This window comes from Mixophyes fleayi, chromosome 2, assembly GCF_038048845.1.
Source record: "Mixophyes fleayi isolate aMixFle1 chromosome 2, aMixFle1.hap1, whole genome shotgun sequence".
Lineage (NCBI taxonomy): Eukaryota > Metazoa > Chordata > Amphibia > Anura > Limnodynastidae > Mixophyes > Mixophyes fleayi.
The window spans coordinates 89,793,812-89,816,228 of record NC_134403.1 but is presented as its reverse complement, the minus strand read 5'-3'; the positions used below and the strand labels follow the sequence as shown (position 1 = coordinate 89,816,228).

Sequence of the window (22,417 nt, the reverse complement as noted above, 5' to 3'; positions counted from 1 at the left end):
GCCAGCAGTGTAACAGTGTTGTGTTTGCTAATTTCGAAAAGGGCCTCCTCTACTCAGACAATGGGTAGAGGAGGCCCTTCTCATAAGACAATCTACAGAGTAATGCTAAGACAAAAAGAGCTAGTCGGACTTGTATTGGATATTGTGACTGTAGCTGTTAGAACACTGATAAAAAATAGTATCAGGTGGGAATAGCGAATGTCAGGATTCCCAGTAAAAACCACAAAGAGAGCGCTGTGAAATGAAGTGGTTTTTATTAACACTGGTTACACAGGTTTCAGGTTGCAGTACAGTAGGGTATGGCAAAAATAGCTAAAGAACACAGTGGATAAAAGATGTAGAATGCGGGGGTCCGCCGACATTACCATGAAGTAGTGTAGATGGCACACAAGGTGCAACGGTCTGCGGAGCAAGGCACTGAAGACTCAGAGAACCGGTAGCAATAATATGCAGAGCGTTACCACAGGATAGTGGAGTGGACACAGAGGCTGCGATTATCTGTGGATAGATGTGATGGAAATTCAGAGAACAGATAGCAATAATCTGCAGAGCGTTATCACAAGATACTGGAGTAGACACAGTGGCTGAGATGATCTGCGGATAAATGTGCTGGAAACTCAAAGAACAGGTAGCAAACAGGAGCCAGGGAACAGGCACAGCAACACAGGTAATTGCAACAGATGATCTGGCAAAGGTTGCTTGGGACAGGCAGGCTTATATAGGCCAGAAGCAGGGGTTTAAGCTTCCAGCAATAACGAGGCAGGTAAGAGCAGTCTAAGTACCGCAGTGGCCCCTTTGGTGGACAGTGGTACTACAGGCAGGATACAATATATACAAAAGGTCCAACAAAGTGCCTGCAGACAGGAGCTGCAGGATGCAGGTCGTGATGGTGAAGATGTGAGCTCTTAAAAGTCTGAAGGTTGGAGGACATTTATCAGGAGAATTAGGGCATTTCATAAGTTGGGAGCAGCATGGGAAAAGGCCAGGCCAAAGATAGATCTAAGGAAGTTATAGGGAAAGTATATCATAAAGAGGTTATAGATATATGAAGGGGAGGATTTGAGGGTGGAGTGGCGCAGTGGATGCGGAGTCTCAAGAGAGGAAGATCAACATTTAGGACTGACTGTAGAAGGGGACGATGGGGGAGGGGAAGGCAGGAGAAAATAATGGATAAGGGTTTTGGTAACTCCCCATGTGAGAAAGGGACTTATTTTTGCAAGGTTTCTAGGAAGCAGGCGACAAGAGAGCGCAAGGCAGTGAGTGTATGGAGTGAAGCTGAGGGTGGACTCTAGGATGACCGCAAGGCTTGTGGAACTGGGGAGAATGTGATGTTAGCCATGAGGTAGACTAGAGTAGAGGTAGTGACACTAGAAGGGGGGAAGATAATGAGCTATGTTTTGGACATGTTGAGCTTTAGGTAGTGTTGGGGCATCCAAGAAGGAGAGTGGTTAGGAGAGGAGAGGTAACTTAAAGTTTCATCTGCACAAAGCTGGTAGTGAAGTCCGAAGAAGCACATTAGTTCACAGAGAAAACAGGTATAAAGAGAGAAAATAAGGGTGCTGAGAACCAACAGGGAGAGGAAAGGAGAATTTGACAGAAGAAGAGACACTGAAGGAGTGTTTAGGGAGGTAGTAGGTGAACCACAAGTAAACAGGTCTCCTACCCACTAAAGATCCCCCCCCCCCCCCCCCCGGCACAAATAACAGAGGTGCTTGCTCTACACACCACTTGCTCTACTCACACTGTTAACAGGAACAGAAATGCATCAGAAGGTGCAAGGTGGTGTAGAGTATTCATTTTAGTGACATCAGGCTATATATGTTGAAAATGGGTGTCAGACTCTTTCTCTAACAGAGATCTACTGACTTTTTGCATACATAAATATAGACTTAAATATTGTCCTTAAACCCCCCAAATAATATATCTTCTGAAAGCAGACAGACATTAGCACAGAAAACATAGTTTGCAGCCAAAAATGTTATACAGACGTGGTACAACACACAAAATACCACTAATTGTAAAAGTTTAATGTGTACAGTTCATAAACACTACATCTATTTTTAAACATTTGTATGCTTGAAAACAAAACAAAACCAAGAATAAAAAATTGGAAAATATAATGAAACCATGATTCGGTCCTCTGCTCTTTTGATACAATTAAGTGTTATCCTAGAACTATCCACTGACTTTTATCCTGTGACTTCTTACATTTATATGGCCACTCAATAAGGCACCTTTAATTATAGGTTTTGTGTTCATCTGTGGGCCATAACTATATGTATTTCTAGCATATGTGCAGATTTTTTTCAATTATCAATTTACATTTTGTTATTCCATGTTCTTTTCTTTATTTTGATGGGAGGCACATTATAATTTTTGTTATTATCGTCACAAGTGGAAATGCCTGCCATGTCATAGTGTTTATAGGCTATTCATTGGAGAGGCACATCCTTGGATTCTCAATATCACCTCCCCTTCCCCCATCACCAGATCTCCCCTGCCAGTTATCTGTACTTACCTTAGGTCTCAGCTTCACTTCTCATTACTGGCTCCTCTTCTCTGACAGTGTGACAACATTAGCAATGTTGCAGTGAGCAGGGTGTCGATCTCTGTCCAGGAGGGCGGGCAGGGCATCGCATAATACCAGGGGTATGTGGTTGGGGCAAAAAGCAGTGGCCAAGTTGCCCTCACTACGGCCCTGCTCGCAGCAATCCTCGCACTCTGGCGATCTAATGCAAATAATACAATGACAATTATAACGTTGGGCACCGTTAGTGCACTTGTTGAATAATTCAAGTGTATAGCTTCATATGATTAACTTCCACAATCATCCATAAAATGGGCAAATAACTTAATAGAATGGTCTTGAGTTTCTAACTGATGCAGATTGGCAATGCTCTATTTGCACAATTCAGGAACAGTAGAAAAGTTATGCTTTATCTCAGTGTCTACGCAGTACAATATTTGTATATGTGCTTCAATGGTGAATACACTTATCTGTCAGAGGATACTGGGCAGGGCTCGGCAACAATCAATTGGGACCAAACCTCCTCTTGCTTGCAGTTTTCAATGTTCACCCAGGCCAGGAGACTCTCTCTTTGGCCAAGGACTTTCTTTATATTCCCACAATAGCAGCTCCACACAGGGCTCACCCCAAGGTTCACTTCACAGGCCTCTTGTAAAACATCTCCCTCACACTGGACATTCTCCGCAACTCTAGTTGACTTCTGTCTCACTAAGCATCTCCAGCCCTCTACACTGGCTGGACTCAGGCTAGCTTCTCTGCTCTGCTCAAACTCCTCTATTTGACACAATCTCCTGCTCCCCCTTCTCCCAAAATGGCACATCTCCTCACTCTCTATCCTGCCTCCTATTTATACCCTTTCCTACGTGTAATGGCGCCGGCAGTCTCCTCTACTTGCCTTCACCCTCCTCCACTCTTTTCTCCACCCCCAGCAGCCTAGACTGCTGGGAGATAGAAGCAGGCCTGTAATCTCATTGCTGCCATCTTGTTGTAGCTGAAGAGCGGCTAAATGCACCCTCAAAACTGTCCCAATCTCTACTCTGAGCCACGCTCACTCCTTTTGGTTTAACTGTGCATTCTTACAATTATTCATGTCAGCATTTATTTTGTCTACCTTGTATGTCCCTGTTTTATGTATGTCCTGTGAGGCCATGTCACCAGAATCTACAAATGCAGATGTATTTGCATTGTTTAGAACTGATAAATGTTTAACATCCATTACATTATTTCATCCTACACAAGTTTGCTGAGGATGCTCCAGCATTATTTTTCTTTGTTCCATTACCGCTGGCACTATCATTGGTTATTTTCTTATACAACACTTAGTGATATGTGGGGGTTGCTGAGCACATTTTTGCCCTTTTTGCCTATGCCAGATGTACGTTTATTGCTTGGGGTAGATTTGCATTCACATAGGACCACATTGTGCATGAGATGAAAGTAAATGCTCATTCTCACTATATTTCTGAAGAATCCCGTCATGCTAATCGTCAATCTGCTCTGAATAATCACTGACATGTAATTGTAATTTCAGTTGTACTTTGTTTTTTACACCAGTGCCAGGACCTGTCATATTGGAATTAAAGAGCCTCATTTAGATTTTGATGTATTTTGCATTCCAAACACCGTGTAAAGATTCTGTAGCAAAAAAAAATGTATGTACGTGTGTCTGATGTGTGTCTTTTGAGTAACACATCTTCAGATACATCAAACTCCAAAACCACAAAATTCATAGGGGATGCTGCTTGACAGTGTTAGCAGTAAATGTAAAATTCATACTACTCTGTTTGTAAATGTAGCCTCTGCATTATAAATATATAAATACATTCAATGATAGCAACATATGATAATCACCTTAATGAAGGGGCATTTGTGATATTGGTTGGTTCACAATGGCAACACTTTAAAGCAACTATTCAGCTTTGAAGAATTTGGCTGTGTTTGTGTACCATGACAGTCATGGTCTTTGTTAAAGTCACAAGCTGGGCATGGGTTTACAGAGGGTAATTCTCTTAATTAAATCTACAGACGCACATCTTTAAATACAGAATATATCATAAACTAGACATGGTTGAAATGGAAACATTAGCAACGGGATGAATATGAACACCGGGTAACTCTCTGAGTTGTAGAAGATGAGGTAGCAGCATAGATCGCACATGTTGGAAGCCTCTACAAAAGTTATGCTGAAGATAATTACAAAAGAGTAATAATGAGTCTTTCACTGTTAAGGACAATGGAAAATATTACTCTCAGTTAGGAGAACACAATTATGAAAAGAGCTGTAGTCTCAATGGAAACTGATATGACAGAACTATAAAATGACAATGATGTGGGCAGTATTCCCAGCATATGTAATATTTGGCAAGAATATAATGTAATGGGTAATGTACCTTGAACAAGAATTAAGAAGTGCAAAAGGATAAGGGCCGGATTGGGCATTTTCAAAGCCAAGAATTGGGTTCAAAAGGGTCACAATACTGATGGTTGGGTGCAGTCTATGGTGCTGTGCAGTGTATATAGCAGGTTACTTATACTTGCTGTGGACACTGAACAAAACAGGAATCAAATGGCTGAATGGTTTTCCAGTGACTCTTCTGTACGGATGGTAATGTATTAGAACTTACCAAAATGAACTTTCCTGAGAGAGTGATCTAGGGGAAATGATGAAAATATTAGATAAAACACAGCCAGCAGTTCACTCTGCGTTAAAGTCAAAGAAACTACCTGTAAATTATTATACTGTTGGTACTATGTTCAAACAAGTTTAAATACATTTAAGATTTGTTGGAGAGGGTGGTCTACTGTTGGGTCTTTTCTCCACATTCTCCACTGGGTGTTTCATCAGCTACTTGCCACCAAAATAGATTGTTCAGACATATAATGACCTCTGTCACCTTGGTGATGGACTGGAAATCCCAACTGACCCAACAAGGCAAGAAATCCTTTATGGAGTGTGCATTGAATGGAGTTTATAACAAGCATTACTCATAACACCCTAAAGTGTTTTGGAAGATATGGGAATCATGTTTACCCTTCACCCCTCAGCATTTCTCCTAATGTCCTCTTCAATCCTCCCCTTGGCCTCCTGCCCCCCCCCCCCCCCTTCTAGCAGTCAGGGGCTGGCTGGCAGACTTTAGCCTGGGGGCAGCGCATAGCAGTGACCCATAAGTAGCGGCCCATCCTTAAAAGGTGGTCTTCGGTACAATATATATTTATCAATATAAAAAGAGGCTATTTTAGTGTTGCTAAACCAAGCGATAATTTATTATAAATGATAAATCTTAAAACAAACAAAAAAATGCAACAAGAAACAAACCTCACTTTATATTGCATTTTATTTTATATGTTCCTTCTACAGCAGTTTTGTTTTTGATTTTTATATACCTCGCTGATTATAATGGGATATAAATCATATTATAGCAATAGATTATATAATGTTCTATTACAGTACTGAACACAGACACTGATTTATCAAAATGCAAAAAGCCCTTTTGTTTTAAAAACCTGATGTTTTTGCCAGCAAAAGGGCTTGTTTTTGCATTAAACTATACACTAATAGGGTTATTATTTATTTTAGGGTTAACCCAAAACAAATAATATGAGCGGTGCTACTGGGAGGTGGAGCAGAGCACTAGGCGTCAATCTGACATCCTGGCCCAGAGCTGGATTAGGGGTCTGGGGGGGCCGGGGTACTTTAGACAGGGGGGACCGCTATAATGTAACATTGTTATCATTTTAGACAAATACACAGGCAATACTGTGTGCACTACTGTTAGGTGCACTCAGCTCTACCTTTACAAGCAGTACAGTGTGAAGCGGGACATACCTACCAACTGTCCTTGCAGTCAGACTAAATCCTGACTAAACGAGACAGTCACCCAAATTCGGGACTGCTCCAACAGATTCAGGACAGTTGGCAGACTGTCCTCCTCTCTCCTACCTGTCTTGTCACTTTCAACACTTGTGGCTGCTGGTGTCTTTAGATCAGTTGCTGCTTGTCTGGATCCTGGAATGTTGGAGGCCCTATTTGTAAATAAAATGGGTACATGAAATTTAGAAAACTCCAACTAGCCACGGTGTTAAACCAATATAACACCCATGTTTTATAATAAAGCCTCCCTCCAGCCCAAAATTAAAATATTGGTATTCACATTTGATAAATATACCTATTTCTCTCCATCTAGCCCGGACATTAAATTAAATTAATAGCATACACATTTAATAAATAGACCTAATTCCCCCCAACATTAAACAGTATTCCCATTTAATAAACAAACCTATTTCTCTCCCTCCAAACAGCCCCAGCAATAAATTAAATAACATTTACATTTAATAAATATAACAATTTCCCACAACCATCCCAGGCATTATATAATTTATAATCACATTTAATAAATAGACCTCATTTTCCCCAAACAGCCCCACATTCAATTAATAGCTCTCAAACCACCCCAGCATTAAATTAAAGGTCCAATCACCCCATCTTAACTTCATAGGCTCCACTATTAAATTGCCCCACCACCTACAAATAAGATAGCACCCATAATTAGCACACGCGCACACACACACACACAATATATATAGTGGCCCCCTCACACACACACAATATATAGTGGCCCCCTCACACACACAAACCATATAGTGCCTCCCCCCACACACACACACACACAATATATAGTGGTTCACACACACACACACACACACACACACACACAATATATATATAGTGGCCACCTCACACACACAATTTATAGTGGGCCTCACACACGATATACAGCGGCCCCTTCTCACACACACACTATGTAGTGGCCCCCTCACACACACACAATATATAGTGGTCCCCTCACACACACTCACACAATATATAGTGGCCCCCTCACATACACACACACAATATATAGTGGCCCCCTCACACACACACACAATATATAGTGGCCCCCTCACACACACACACACAATATATAGTGGTCCACACACACACACGCACAATATATAGTGGCCCACGCACACAATAAATAGTGCCCCCCCCCCCCACACACACAATATATAGTGACCCCCCACACACACACACAGTATATAGCGGGCCCCTCACACACACAATATACAGTGGCCCCCTCACACACACTCACACAATATAGTGGACGCCTCACACATACACACACAATATATAGTGGCCCACACACACACTACAATATATATATAGTGGTCCCCTCACACACACACACACACACAATATATAGTGGCACACACACTACTATATATATATAGTGGTCCCCTCACACACACACACACACACACACACACAAAATATATAGTGGCCCACACACACACAATATATATAGTGGCCCACACACACACACACACACACACACAATATATAGTGGCCCTCTCACACACACACACACAATATATAGTGGCCCCCTCACAATACACTGACGCACACAATACACTGACACACACACACACAGTACACTGACACTTACACACAATACACTTACATACCACTTGCCCGCCCCCGCCGTCACTTACCTTGTTCCAGGCGCGCCGAACGGTGAAGTTCCTAGTCTTCACACATGGGACGGCATCTGTCACGTGCTGCGCGTCCCATGTGACAGCAATAGGAGGCCACACAAAGTGGGAGAGAGGGGGGCGGACTGCGGCCAGTAGGAGAAGGTGGTTGGTCCCGGAGGAGGGACGAGCCACCAATAAAGACTAAGCAGGGACCGACCCAAAACAGTCTTTTTTGGTCCAGCCCAGCCTGCCTCTGCCAGCAGTTATGTCCCCAGTCCCCATTTCTTACACCCCCCTCCCTCTTTTGGAAAAATTGTTCAGTACTGCAGCTTATTAAATGTTATACTATTTAAGACATGACTGTATTTTTTAGTGATCATGTTGATGAAATTTGACCAGTATGTATTTTGTAATTTAACCTTTTTGCAGTGCCTGGTGCAAGAAAATAATCTCTTCTCCCCTTCTTATTTGCCCCATTAACTATCATCAAGTGTATAAAAACCCAAGCAATACATTTTATGTCCATCATGAGGCATATAGCAACACTTACCCCAATCTGTGTTTAAGAATTTGTGGACAGACAAGCATTCAGCTACCTGCTTATATTTTGAATGGAAATAATATGACAGATTTGTATACTCATAATTCAATGCAGCTTCCCTGGTACCCTGTAATTTTTTATTTGGGATAGCACAAATTTCAGTGGATCCTAGCAATATATCGTGTTCAATTAGAGTTGGACTGTTGGCTAGGTAAGCAAGTCCCCTTTGTCAATAGGCTTAAGGCTAAGGGCATAAGGCATAAGGCTAAGATCATATTAGTGGGATCTAATTCACATTTTCAAAATAGAAGGAGTAAATTGCAACTGCATCCAGGGCTATTCCTGATGTAAGTGCTGCTTATTGGAGGCCTGTTTCATCACACGTGCCCTGAAACAATATAGAGAGCATTCAAGTGACTTCTATACAATACAAAGGGCATTATAGTGACTTATAAACAATATAAACAATTGTCTAGTGACCTCTAATGAAGAGAGAGATTTATAGTCCAAAATGAAATAAAATCGATGTATTAGCCAGCCATTAGGTGTGCATGTAGAGAGTTTTTCACATTTAAGCACACTTTAATTTGTGGAATAAAAAATACTGTACTTGAACTTTTTAAAGGTAACCAAATATGTCTTACATGCTGCTCAAATCATGCCTTTGCTGACAGTTGCCATCAGAGAGTGACGTTTTCCTACCTTGCATAACTCTGAAGCTGTGAAGAAGTCTGAGACAGTGTGAATGGTTTGCAGTCTTATAGTAACTAGAGACCGCCTGACTTACAGACACAGGGACATGGTCATTGGTTTCAATGCAAGGCAAATTTATATGCTCTGTTTTGGCATTTGAATGTGTTGTTCTATATTATGACCCTTTTTAGCAAATGTCTTCATGCAGCGATGTGGTGGAGTGGGTGGGTTGTTGGGGGGGGGACAATCTCTGCCATACAATGTTAATGTAAGAGTGAGCAGTGCACTTTGTATTCCTGATTCTTATATATGAATGAAAGTTTTTTAAATCTTTTTGAAAGATTGCAGTGCTACACAGATGGACTTAGTACAATTCATATAAAATACAATTCGCAAACAACAGTATAAAATATATTGTTACAAATTTTCATTCAAACAGATTATAAACACACAGGGCCTGATTCATCACGGAGCGTATTTGCCGATTTAGAGCGAATCTAAGTGGCGCTTACTAACGATGACAACTTTGCATGCTAGAACAGGTGGAAACTATAAAAATGTATTTTATGTACAGTAGACATTCATAACATAACTAAACTAATAAATGTATTTCATGGGGGGAAAATCTAAAAAGCATACAACAGTTTTGTCATTAATGCCTATATTATTACCAGGTGACATTAATTATTATTTTTTTCTGTGCACTCTTTTGTATATTTATATTCTACATAGGTATTAGACGTATCGTGCAGTGTCCTGTGTCACAGAGCAGAGCAGACCTACACCTGTATTCATCAGGCCACGTATCTTCAGTTCTGCTCCTTGCTGAACTGAGACACGCACAGACCCAAATTGCGTGCATTCTGAAACAAACACAATGCTCACAGTATGTGTGTCTTGATGGTACGCATTAGCTAACATTTCATATGTACTTAGCACATTAGGAGAATATAATCTCTCAAAAATGCTGAAAATATCCAAATTGTTTGTGGGTAGGTATCACAGAACATGGTCTACAAGCGCTAAATAAAGTGCAATGGAACATAAAGTCCCAGATGTAAATGCAGAGACACTCATTAGTGGGGAACCCAGGTACTTCAGTCCACTCAATTATAAGTAGGCTTGCCACCAGGCAAACATAGTAAGAGTGGTGATATGTTGTATACAGAACTTGAAAATAGTCCCTCCTGTTCAGTTAAGAAGCAGATTTTTCTGGTTAATTGTCTCCCAACACTCCACAAGGGATTGTTCAGACATAAAATAGATTCAAGCCTCCACAACAGTTCAGAGAAAAGAACATCTGATCAGTAATACATCCAATGTAAAACCAGCGCCTGTGCTCCTTGACGCATTTCGCTGATATTAGTGTTATAATAAATCATTTTGCAATAAAACATTTGTAACGGCACTTATACTCCACTACAAATTTGAAACAAAGCTATACTCTGTTATTGTTATTTTCTGAAACAAAAAGAAACAGTCTGGGATAAACACAGAGATAGCTGTTCCTAAAGGCCAACCTGTATAGCTGTTACCACAGAGAATCATATTAAAATATTTTGATTACAAAATCAGGACAAATTTTTAATAGTCTTAGAAGGCAGGCAAAGGCCGTAATCACTCTGCTGAAAGGAACATAATAGCTGATCGTAGTAGCATTCCAATAGAAGAGCAGGAGGCATATTAGAATGTTTATCTGGGAATAAAAATGAATAAAGGTTGATATACATAAAAAATAGATATTAGGTCTATAATGAATAATAAGTGATCACAATAACCAGAATATAAATGTATAGATTAAGTTACTACTAAAGGATATTTAACTTTATTCACAGGGCAACTCTTTTTATATTTGCTACAGTCATTTTTAAACTATTTTATTTTTCAATTATTTCCAGCTTTTGCCTTTTGTTATCATTTAACAACTCTAGCAGCACATGTTTATTTATGTGCTTTCACTTCATGACGTAGATTGGCATTTTTGTTAGTTATAATGTCATGTGGGTAAATCTTCAGGGATTATTGAATGTACTTTCCCCAAAATGTCTTAATGAAGCATGGGACCTAATGTATATAATATATCTCTGCTGTATATAATTTAATTATATTTTATATATATATATATATATATATATATATATATATATATATATTTTAATATTTAAACATATATTTTGAACTGATCCTATATTGCAATGGATAGATTTGAGGCTTTAGGGGGTTAAAGTTCATGAGCTTGAGGTTCAGCACCACAGAAAATGATATCTATCCCTTGAGAGACAGGGCTGCCCATTTTCCCACCTCCCCCTTTACCTGTCATCCGATGGCAAAGGTGATATTAACAAACATGAAGGAGACAATGGTGACAGCTTCTTTATTCTAGAAAAGAGCAGCAGCTCCTATTAGTGTTAAAGGAAGTAGTGAATGAGGGGGAGACATGGCTGAGTCTGGCTTGGGTGACATAATGAAGTGTACAGTATATGATGGACAGGCTGCTGCACAGAAGAAAACTATTAAATCCATAGAGGTGGAGGAGGTGGCGGGGATGGGGCAGCCAGCAACCACAAATAAAAACAGTACAACTATTGTAACAAGACATCATACACAAACATGCCCCTCAAATACAGAGACATGTATCCTTCACTCATCCACCAGAGACCTCACAGTGTGACAACTTTTAGCTGAAGCGCTAGCTCCCATTTGCTACTATGTTAAAGACTGGAATAGACTCTTATACTCCAGTAGGACAGACAAAAACAAGTGCAGTCCTTTACCTACTGCAATTTTATTCTTACTTGCAGCCATTTTATTTTTACTTCCATGCAGCCATGGGTTAGATATGTAGTGATACCATACTTACCTACTTTCTTCAGCTCTCTTCCGGGAGCCAGCCAGTGGAGGGGGGCGTGAGGGGGCGGGGCGGACAAAATCGCGTCATTTCGGCCCCGCCCCCTGTGACGTCATGACGCAAATTGCGTCATTTGACAGCGGGGGGCGGGGCTAAACGCCGCGATTCATCGGGAATCGCGGCGTTTGGGATCTAATTCTGCCCACTTCACTAGGAAGTGGGCACTTCCTAGTGAAGTGGGCAGAATTCGGGAGATTGCCACACTCGCCCGGGAGTCCGGGAGACTCTCGCAAAATGCGGGAGTCTCCCGGACATTCCGGGAGAGTTGGCAAGTATGAGTGATACTAGTGAATATGAAATCATATCTCTGTAAGAAGAAGACCTCGGGGCACTATTACTGTTTACTAAAAGTGTTTCAGCCTTTGTTTTTATGATATGCCAGTGTGCATGATAAACCACAACTTGCACTGCTGTACATCAATAAACTCATCAGGGACACATACATATTTCATCCTTCCTCAATAAGCGCACATATGACAGGAAAGTGCATCAATCAAGCTAACCTGCATTGTCCTGAGGAATGTGTCTCTGGAGCAGGCATGACACAAATACAGCACCAGTTTCCTCTTCTCTGGTGAAAAACACTGGCTGAGGGACATTCTCCTGTATCAGGGAACATTTTATAAATGTTTAGTCTTATCATATCAGTGTTAGATATGTCTGTGATGAAGGAGCTGTAACCTCAAAAATATTCTGCTAGTTGTGATGTAACGTTCCCTACTTCTGCACAAGTACACCGGTTTGTACAGTTTGGCATATGGACTAAGATGGCGGAAACTGATGTCTGATGTAAGGAGTTGTGTAGATTGGGAGTGAGCAGTACATAGTTATTTAAACTAGTTGTGGGGATAGAAAAGATGCATTTAGAGATCCCTTGTTTTTGGCAAAAGCTCATTTCTAGGCATACTTCAAATGAAAACTGCCTAATAAAAACATTCAAATATACAAAACTGACATAATTACTAAGACAGTCCTTGGGGTATATTTACTAAACTGCGGGTTTGAAAAAGTGCAGATGTTGCCTATAGCAACCAATCAGATTCTAGCTGTCATTTTGTAGAATGCACTAAATAAATGAAAGCTAGAATCCAATTGGTTGCTATAGGCAACATCTCCACTTTTTCAAACCTGCAGTTTAGTAAATATACCCCCTTATGTCCTCATACCCTCATGATTTATTTAAACCATTAGTGAGACTAAACCAAGCAATATTTAAGGATAAGATCATGAAAGTTTAAATTAATGAAGGGCGGTCATAAAGTGAAGGAATTGGGGGTCTATTTATCAATAGGCCCCTTACTCACGAGATGAGGCTGTTTTTGTTATTGCCTCTTACCATGGCAATAAAATCAGTTTTCTTTGCAATTTACCAAAAAATATTGCTGAGGCAGCTCAGTGAAAGAGGGACAATTAAGTTGCACAAAACCCTGGTGGGAATTATGTGCTTATATTTTGTTTTACATTTTCATGGTAAATTCAGTGGGATTACATGTGTCTTGGATTCCACTCTAAGCCAGAAATACTGAATGGACTGGCTTCCATATAAGGCTGAGTATGAACTAACACTGTAAATACTATTATATGGGAATTGTAGATAATTATATTGAGGTTAGTAATGAGCTTGTAAATAGTTTGTATGGATATGGTGACTTGGGAAAGACTGTATGCATTATATTGGATTAGCGGTGATGAGCTGCAAACTGGGAGAAAAGGTGGTTAGATTAGATTGTTCTAGGATGTTGTAAATAATGGGCCTGATTCATCAAGGGACACGTTCTGTGCACAACCCGTGTTTAGTATTAAACGCACATATTTCAGCTTTGCGCTCTCCCGATTCATCAAGATATGAAATTGAGTGCTGTACTCTTCTACACAAGACACTGCAGGATACGTCCAATGCCTGTGTGGAATATATATTTGTATAAGAATGCACAGAACAAACATTTTATTAATGTCACCTGTTAATGATATAGGCATTAGTAATAAAAAAGTAAAAAAATATATATTTATTAGGATGTTCTTAATACCCACTGAGCATAAAATACATTTTTACAGTTGCTCCTGATTGCAGACACATGTTATAGCATGCATACAATACTGTCATTACTAGTATTCAGGACTTTGACTAGCCCTGTAGCTGGAGCAATGGATATGCCAGAAAAACAAGTACCTTTGAACGTGAATTTGGATGCTGTTGCATGCGCTAAAGTTTGGCCCTTACTGTACATTGACTATGGGCAAATCCCATTCCCTCCCAGAAATTGTAAGCTCTAGTTTAGTTGCGTATAATCCAGTTGCTTATTATGCGCACAAAATCAGCATTTACGTCATAGATGCCTACTCTCCCGGAATGTCCGGAAGACTCCCGAATTTTTGTGAGTTCTCCCGGACTCCTAAGAGAGCAGGCAAAAATCCCGGATCGAGCTGTCTCCGTTGTTGAAGATGGGTGGGGGCGGGGCTAAATGTCACATTGTGGCCCCGCCCCCTGTTGCAATTGGCCAAAATTGCATAGGATTGACAGAGGTGTGGCCACGCCTCTTCGACGGACCCCCTCCTGGACAGCTGCCTTCAAAAGTAGGTAAGTATGATTTACGTTCCTTGATGAATCCGGCCCATTGTCTTTTTTCAGTACAGGCTAAAGTGGACAAATGTATTACGCATGTCAATAGTTTTATAAGGACATATAAACCCCTTACATGATAAAATCTGGGTAAATCTATTTAAACGAGCATGGGGTGACTATGTCAAATCACTCTATGATGAATTCATCTATACTTTTCTTTTAATAAAGGAATAACAGATCATTCAAATTCATATTCCATATACCCTTTTAATTCAAAGTCCTTATTTCCTCTGACTCAGTGGCTTCCGGCTGCTATTGGGTTCAACTACATATGGAGTGCCACAGTTATATATGTATATGTTATATATATACTACATATGGTGTGCCACAGTTATATATGTATATGTTATATATATACTACATATGGTGTGCCACAGGTATATATGTATATGTTATATATATATATATATATATATATATATATATATATATACTACATATGGTGTGTCACAGTTATATATGTATATGTTATATATATACTACATATGGTGTGTCACAGTTATATATGTATATGTTATATATATATATACTACATATGGTGTGTCATAGTTATATATGTATATGTTATATATATACTACATATGGTGTGTCACAGTTATATATGTATATGTTTATATATATATATATATATATATATATATATATATATATATATACTACATATGGTGTGCCATTGGACAGTTAAGGCTGCCCCATTAAAAGGAAAATGCACTCACAGTATGTTTTCATTAAGGATTTTGCAACAATGCCCATAAAAGTGCTCTGGGGTTTGCAGGTTTGACTGAAAATGTGCATATGAAAAGAGTAAACTGTCAATGGAAAGTCCTTGCTACTACCGTCTTATAATCACTCCCTTCATTAATTTGGACTTTGTTTATCTCTCTAAAAATGCATTTTGGTTCAGCCTCATTGCCTTAAATTAATGATGAGAGTAGACTAGATTTATTACAGGTCATTTTAGTACATTATAATGTTTTTATTACATTAATCAAAATGCGCTTAGAAAAATACTTTCCAATATTAGGTGCAAAAGGCATTTTACTGAATGTATAGTCCAAGGTCTACTTTCCACCTCTGAATATGTGCAAAAATTCCAATCACAGTGGGCATAGAAATGTGAGCCTTATGCAGCATGAGGCACTTTAGTGTCAAAGGTTAATACTCTTGGTCCTTTCAAGTTTAATGTCAAGAACTAATCCATGGTATTTTTAAAATAATTTGAGGTATTTCTAGTGTATTAATGTATATGTTTTTAAACATCACTTTTGAAATTGTTATGTGTTATATTTTGAGTAATGATTAAGAACATAATTTGGTGAGTTTTGATTGATTGCTTTAAGAGGAAGTGTGTCTCGTTACTCCAGGTTAGACCTTATGAGGCAAGTGAAACAGCTTTAGGAAGAGCTTTATCCACACAACCACTCTGATGCTGTTGGACGTGGATGAAAAGAAGCAAACCTTTTCAACAAAACAAGAGTGCCCTCTGTTGTGTTTTTTTTTTTACAATTTCAAATACATATACAGTAGCAACAACTTATGACAATGTATTTAACTTGCCAGGTAATGATTTAATACAGTGTAGTAAAGACAAATCCGTTATGTTAAACACATCAGTTTGTACATGGATTATATATGTTGAAGGGGTGTATACTTTATGCTTTATTGCAATATCTTTTTTGCATTATGATGGTTTGCAATAAATCTTGCTATATTATGCAATGAAATATCTTTGTGCGTTGAAACCACAATAATCGCATTGGACAATGTTTATTGGTATGCAATAAAATGACATTAATATATATATATATATATATATATATTTATAAATTAATGGAGGTTGATTAGTTCGGTTAATTAATGGATATTTATATATTTATTGTGGATTAAAGGTGGAGGCCTCTAATTCACTTGAAAATATATATAGTCAATTCTGTAAACTTAATGTTGCTGTGAGGTCTGTGTACCCATAATTAGAATATTGCAGGCAAAATACTATAATGATATCTCTTACTTTTTAAACTGTAGTTTGTGTATTGCTGTGTGCCATTTGACGATCACACCGTTCTCAGTGTGGCCTTTTCCTTTTCCCCAGTTTTATATTAATCATGTACCGTAAAACAATAAGGTATGTGGTGAAGTAGGTATTCAGTTTTAATTTGCAACATAAAGAGATGTCCAGCTACATTTGGTAGGCAATAGATCGCTTGTATACACCCACTCCCCGTGGTCAGGTGCTGCTTGCGAGGGGGGCCCTCTTATTTCTCTCTCTCTGTCTGGATTACCCAGCATTGTTTTATTACTGTATTTGTTCCCAATTGTAAAGCACTACAGAATATTCAGGTGCTATATAAATATATGTTCATGATGATGGGACCAGCTTGCAGCCAGTCACTACTCTCGCCATGAGTCCCTTCTACCACCGTTCATGTATCCATGTGTCTATGGGAATGTTAAGTGTGCCAAGTTCAAAGTCATTAGTTAGTATGAGTAATGATCCAAAATGTTAAGTCCGGCAAAATGTGTGCCCATTTCAGAGTCCATAGTTAGCGTAAGTAATGTGCAAGTGCATTTCGTCCCTAATTATTTGACTTTCTCATGGAATTCTGTGGCGTGTGCCTCTTCTTTTTTGTACTCCCTGAAATCAGTCTTTAGTCCATTGTTAATTAGTCCATCAATCAGAGTGGGATTGCTTAGTATTGTAAATCATCATACATAACATCACATACATCATGTTAGTCATCAGAATCATTATGCAAAATGTCATATCCACTATTACACTGGAGCTGTCATAATGGTCTACAATATACCATTTGTAAGTAATTACAGGTGTGGCGTATATAGTTTAACCTTATGGCAGACAGGTAACCATATTATCATTGGTAAATAATCTCCTTGTCTGTCAAATGTGTTACAAATATCTATGGCAGGATCTTTCCGCTAACATGAATCATTCTGAATAAACCTTTCTCTCAAGCACCAGTTATGCGTCTTCAGTACTCAATATTATGTCTGAGATGGTTAATGTTATATAATGCTCATGTGGGTAGTCTGATTATGGACTTCAGTCTCAATGGCTATATGGGATATAAATGCAGAAAAGCTGAAGGATTAGTTCCCCTACAGCCATTAAGATTGTAGTCCAAAATCAGACTACTCATGTCCGAGTTATTAATCCCATCTATGAGATACTTGATGATTTTCACATATAGTTAGAAACTTCCCTTTGATAATCCAGACACTTTACCACTATGAACTGTAAATTGGGTGTGATGCCTGTTATGAGGGAGAACAGTCTCTGATCTATACAATGCTATATATACCTTCATTTACTCATGCACTGAGTATTTACATCAACCACTTAAACATAAAGTCCCTAAATCATTAAGGAGAGCAAAGAAAAAAAAAAGGAGTAAATTTGCACCATGGCAAAACCAATGTGCATCCGAGGTGGTACATGTGGGGACAGATTTATAGTTGGGACAGGGCATGTCCTAGATCAACTTTAAATTTCAGTTTAAAAATAAAGCTATCAAGTATTTGTGTGCAACATGAAAAAGCAGCCAGTATGGCGGTGAAATGCTATGTTGCTCCTGATGTAGTTACCCGCTAGTGGAGCTGGAAAATGAATTTAGATTCTATTTATGTTGTTTGCTCATATCTGTATAGGATATTGTAGTGAGTTTGTCATGTGTTTGTGTACATTGTATTACAGATGCTCTATTTAAAATATTAACTACTTAGCTGCAGCATTAATGAAAAATATTGTTCCTTTATTTTTGTAAAATATTACATACATACTGCACAAAATAAATGATGTACAAAGCTTTCAGAATGCCCTCTAATTAACTTGGGGTGTTAGGTTGACTGGATGAAATAATTTTGGTATTTCTTTCTTTCTTCTCTGACTGTAACCTATATGAATATCATTTAATACAATTGACAAAAATATACACGTTTATTTCTACACCGCATAGCATACTCTATACTATTTTTATTTTTGATACTTGTGTGTTTTCTCTGGTGCTAGTAAATGTCTTACTTTGCCACTGTATTGCATACAGTTATACATTGAAGTCTTTAATTTTTATAGTCATGGCCAAAAGTTTTGAGAATGACTCAAATATTATTTTTCACAAACTCTGCTGCCTCAGTTTTTATGATGGTAATATACATATACTCCTCAATGTCACGAAGAGTAATCAGATGAATTGCAATTAATTTCAAAGTCTCTTTTCCATGGCAATAAACTTTATCCCGAAACCAACATTTCCACTGCATTTCAGCCCTGCCCCAAAAGCACTTGTCCAAATCACTTTTTGCTAAATTGGTGGAGGCGAGAATTGAACACTTTATTAATTTTATTTAATAATAAAATGAAACTCTCTTTTCAGAAGTGCCGCAACCAGGCCCAGCGCTCCCATTAGGCAAGGTCAGGTCGTTAACACAGGTGAGAGTGTTGACGAGGACAAGGCTAGAGATCACTTCGCCATGCTGAGTTAGAATAACAGACTGGAAGCTTTAAAAGGAGGGTGGTGCTTGAAATCATTGTTCTTCCTCTGTTAACCATGATTAGCTGCAAGGAAACGTGCAGTCATCATTGCTGTGCCTAAAAAGGGCTTCACAGGCAAGGATATTGCTGCTAGTAAGATTGCACCTAAAGCAACCATTTATCGAATCACCAAGAACTTCAAGGAGAGAGGTTCAGGGCGTCCAAGCGCCAGGACCTCTCCTAAAGTTGATTCAGCTGCGGGATTGGGGCACCACCAATGCAGAGCTTGCTCAGGAATGGCAGCAGGCAGGTGTGAGTGCATCTGCACGCACAGTGAGGCGAAAACTTTTGGAGGATGGCGTGGTGTCAAGAAGGCCAGCAAAAAAAGCCACTTCTCTCCAGGAATGACATCAGGGAAAGACTGATATTTTGCAAAAGGTACAGGGATTGGACTGCTGAGGACTGGGGTAAAGATTCTCTGATGAATTCCCTTTCAGATTCTTTGGGGCATCTGGAAAAACGCTTGTCCAGAAAAGGAAAGATGAGCGCTACCATCAGTTCTGTGTCATGCCAACAGTAAAGCATCCTGAGATCATTCATGTGTGGGGTTGCTTCTCAACCAAGGGAGTGGGCTCCCTCACAATTTTGCCTAAGAACACAGCCATGAATAAAGAATGGTACCAAAACATCCTCCAAGAGCAACTTCTCCCAACCATCCAAGAACAGTTTGGTGATTAATAATGCCTTATAGCATGATGGAGCACTTTGCCATAAGGGAAAAGTGATAACTAAATGGCTCAGAGATCAAAACATCGAAATTTTGGGTCCATGGCCAGGAAACTCCCCAGATCTTAATCCCATTGAGGACTTGTGGTGAATTCTCAAGAGGCGGGTGGACAAACAAAAACCCACATATTCTGACAAACTCCAAGCATTGATTAGGCAAGAATGGGCGGCCATCAAGTTGATTGACAGCATGCCAGGGCAAATGGCAGAGGACTTCAAAAAGAAGGGTCAACACTGCAAAGTATGCCGTAGCAACATCTGACAAAAAGGTCTAAAAACACTGAAGCAGCAAACTTTGTGAAAACCAATACTTGTGTCATTCTCAAAACTTTTGGCCATGACTGTATATCAATATTTGGATAGTGATATATTATGTTTTCTCCAGATGCATATGTCATGTGTGTAAACTACACCACTGAATAGAAGCATTAGGGAAGAATTGCTATTTTCATTTTTTGGCACCAATTTCAAGTGAATTCAGTATTTCAAAATGTCTTAGGGGTATATTTACTAAACTGCAGGTTTGAACAAGTGGAGATGCTGACTATAGCAACCAATCAGATTCTGGTTATCATGTATTTAGTGCAGTCTACAAAATGACAGCTAGAATTTGATTGGTTGCTATAGGCAACATCTCCACTTTTTCAAACCTGCAGTTTAGTAAATATACTGTTTAGGCTTATGTGAATTCCTTAGTCTACTTTTCTAGAATGTGCCACTCTAGGGAGTGAAGGGTATACTATTCAGACATTGTAGGGCCTCTGCCAAGACGGCGCACAAATGTGGTAACCCCATAAATGGATGATCATCAACATCAATATTTATTTATATAGCACCAGCAAATTCTGCAGCGCTTTACAATTTGTTGCTAAATATGTTTTGAATGTGTTTCTCATAGCTGCAGATGACATGAATGAACAATATGCCACTGAAATGCAATTGTCAATTTATTTGGACCAAGTAACAGTAAATGCCATCTGAAAAGTCAACAGTTCTACGTTTACAAGATACCATGAAATGAATACCCCAGGGGGTCTAGTTTTCTAGAATTACTGTACCTGAAGGACTGTTTCGGCTGTTTTGACATACAGCAAGAAAAAACATTACATGAAAACTTGAAAGGATAACTGGATTACAGTACCATATACATTTTTTATCCCTTGTGTAAGCAGTATGCATCTGGTGTCATCACTCATTCCACTGTTGTCATTTATTTCCCTCTCTGTGATATCATTACTGGTCCAATCCTATGTGATATCATCAGTGTAATGCCTGTGCTTTTATCATTATAGTCACAGATTTTAATAATGTTAGTAATCTCCCCAGTGTAATTCAATATATTTTGTCATTGTAGATGTCATCATGTATGTTACCAATGAGTTTGTGGTCTCATCTATTTTTTTTATATCATAATGTGATGTTTCCCATTGTTTTCAGTGACAACATTTATTATGTCATCATCAGTAATGTCAACCATGGGGATGTAATGCACTGTGATTTCTTGAGTGTGTAATTTGATATTATCAATTATGACTATTTTTATCGGCCATTTTGCTATCAATGATTAGCTCACCAAATATGTATCATAAATCTTTTCACCAGCAGTGTGCTGTCTCCTTTCGTTCTATCACCTATGTCAATAGTGAAGTCACTTATATCATCAGTGATCTAACCTATTGTAATGTCACTAGTGTAATCAATCATTCTGATGTTATCAGTGGTGCCACCCATTTTTGTTGCTCACTATTTTAGTTTTACCAGTGATGATATTTATAACAATGTCACCAATGATGAGAACCAACCAGCCACCATTATGTCATTAGTGATGTCATCATTGTGATGTCACCAATTCTTATGTCCCACATTGTGCTGTAATCAGTGATGTCACCGGCTGTGATGCATTTTTGAATTCAGCTCTGAAGCACTTAAAGTGGTACACACCATTTGTCACCAGTGAGATTGCCCTGCTCCACGGGAGGTTTCTGTCCTCCCTGAGCTCGCCTTAGGACACCTGCGTTATGGTTTGACAGGTGTACCGCCCCAGTCAAACTCCCCACCTGCCACTGTCCGCGGAGTGGATGTAATCTATGAAGTCAATTGTTATGAAAACCTTTTGTTGTCTGTAATAATATCTGTAGTAATATTACCAGTGATTTTATCAAGTGAGAGGTCACCAATTGTAATGTAATCAATAATGCTACCATTGATGTCACCCATTGTGATATTAATCACCGTTGTCACTCTTTGTGAAGTCCTCATTGTTGTTACCCATTGTGATGTTATCATTGACCTGTTATGCCACCATAATGAATACATGACTAATATTTCACTGATGTATT

At 39.0% G+C, this 22,417-nt stretch overlaps 1 long non-coding RNA gene across 1 annotated transcript; it reads right to left on the bottom strand.

Annotated features, from left to right (window-relative positions):
• Positions 1-226: 226 nt before the first annotated feature.
• LOC142140179 (uncharacterized) lies at positions 227-5,580 on the bottom strand. Its single transcript, XR_012688320.1, has 3 exons — positions 5,152-5,580; positions 2,519-2,729; positions 227-498 (listed from the first exon to the last, which is right to left on the bottom strand). It is a non-coding gene; the product is annotated as an uncharacterized LOC142140179 (long non-coding RNA).
• Positions 5,581-22,417: the final 16,837 nt, after the last annotated feature.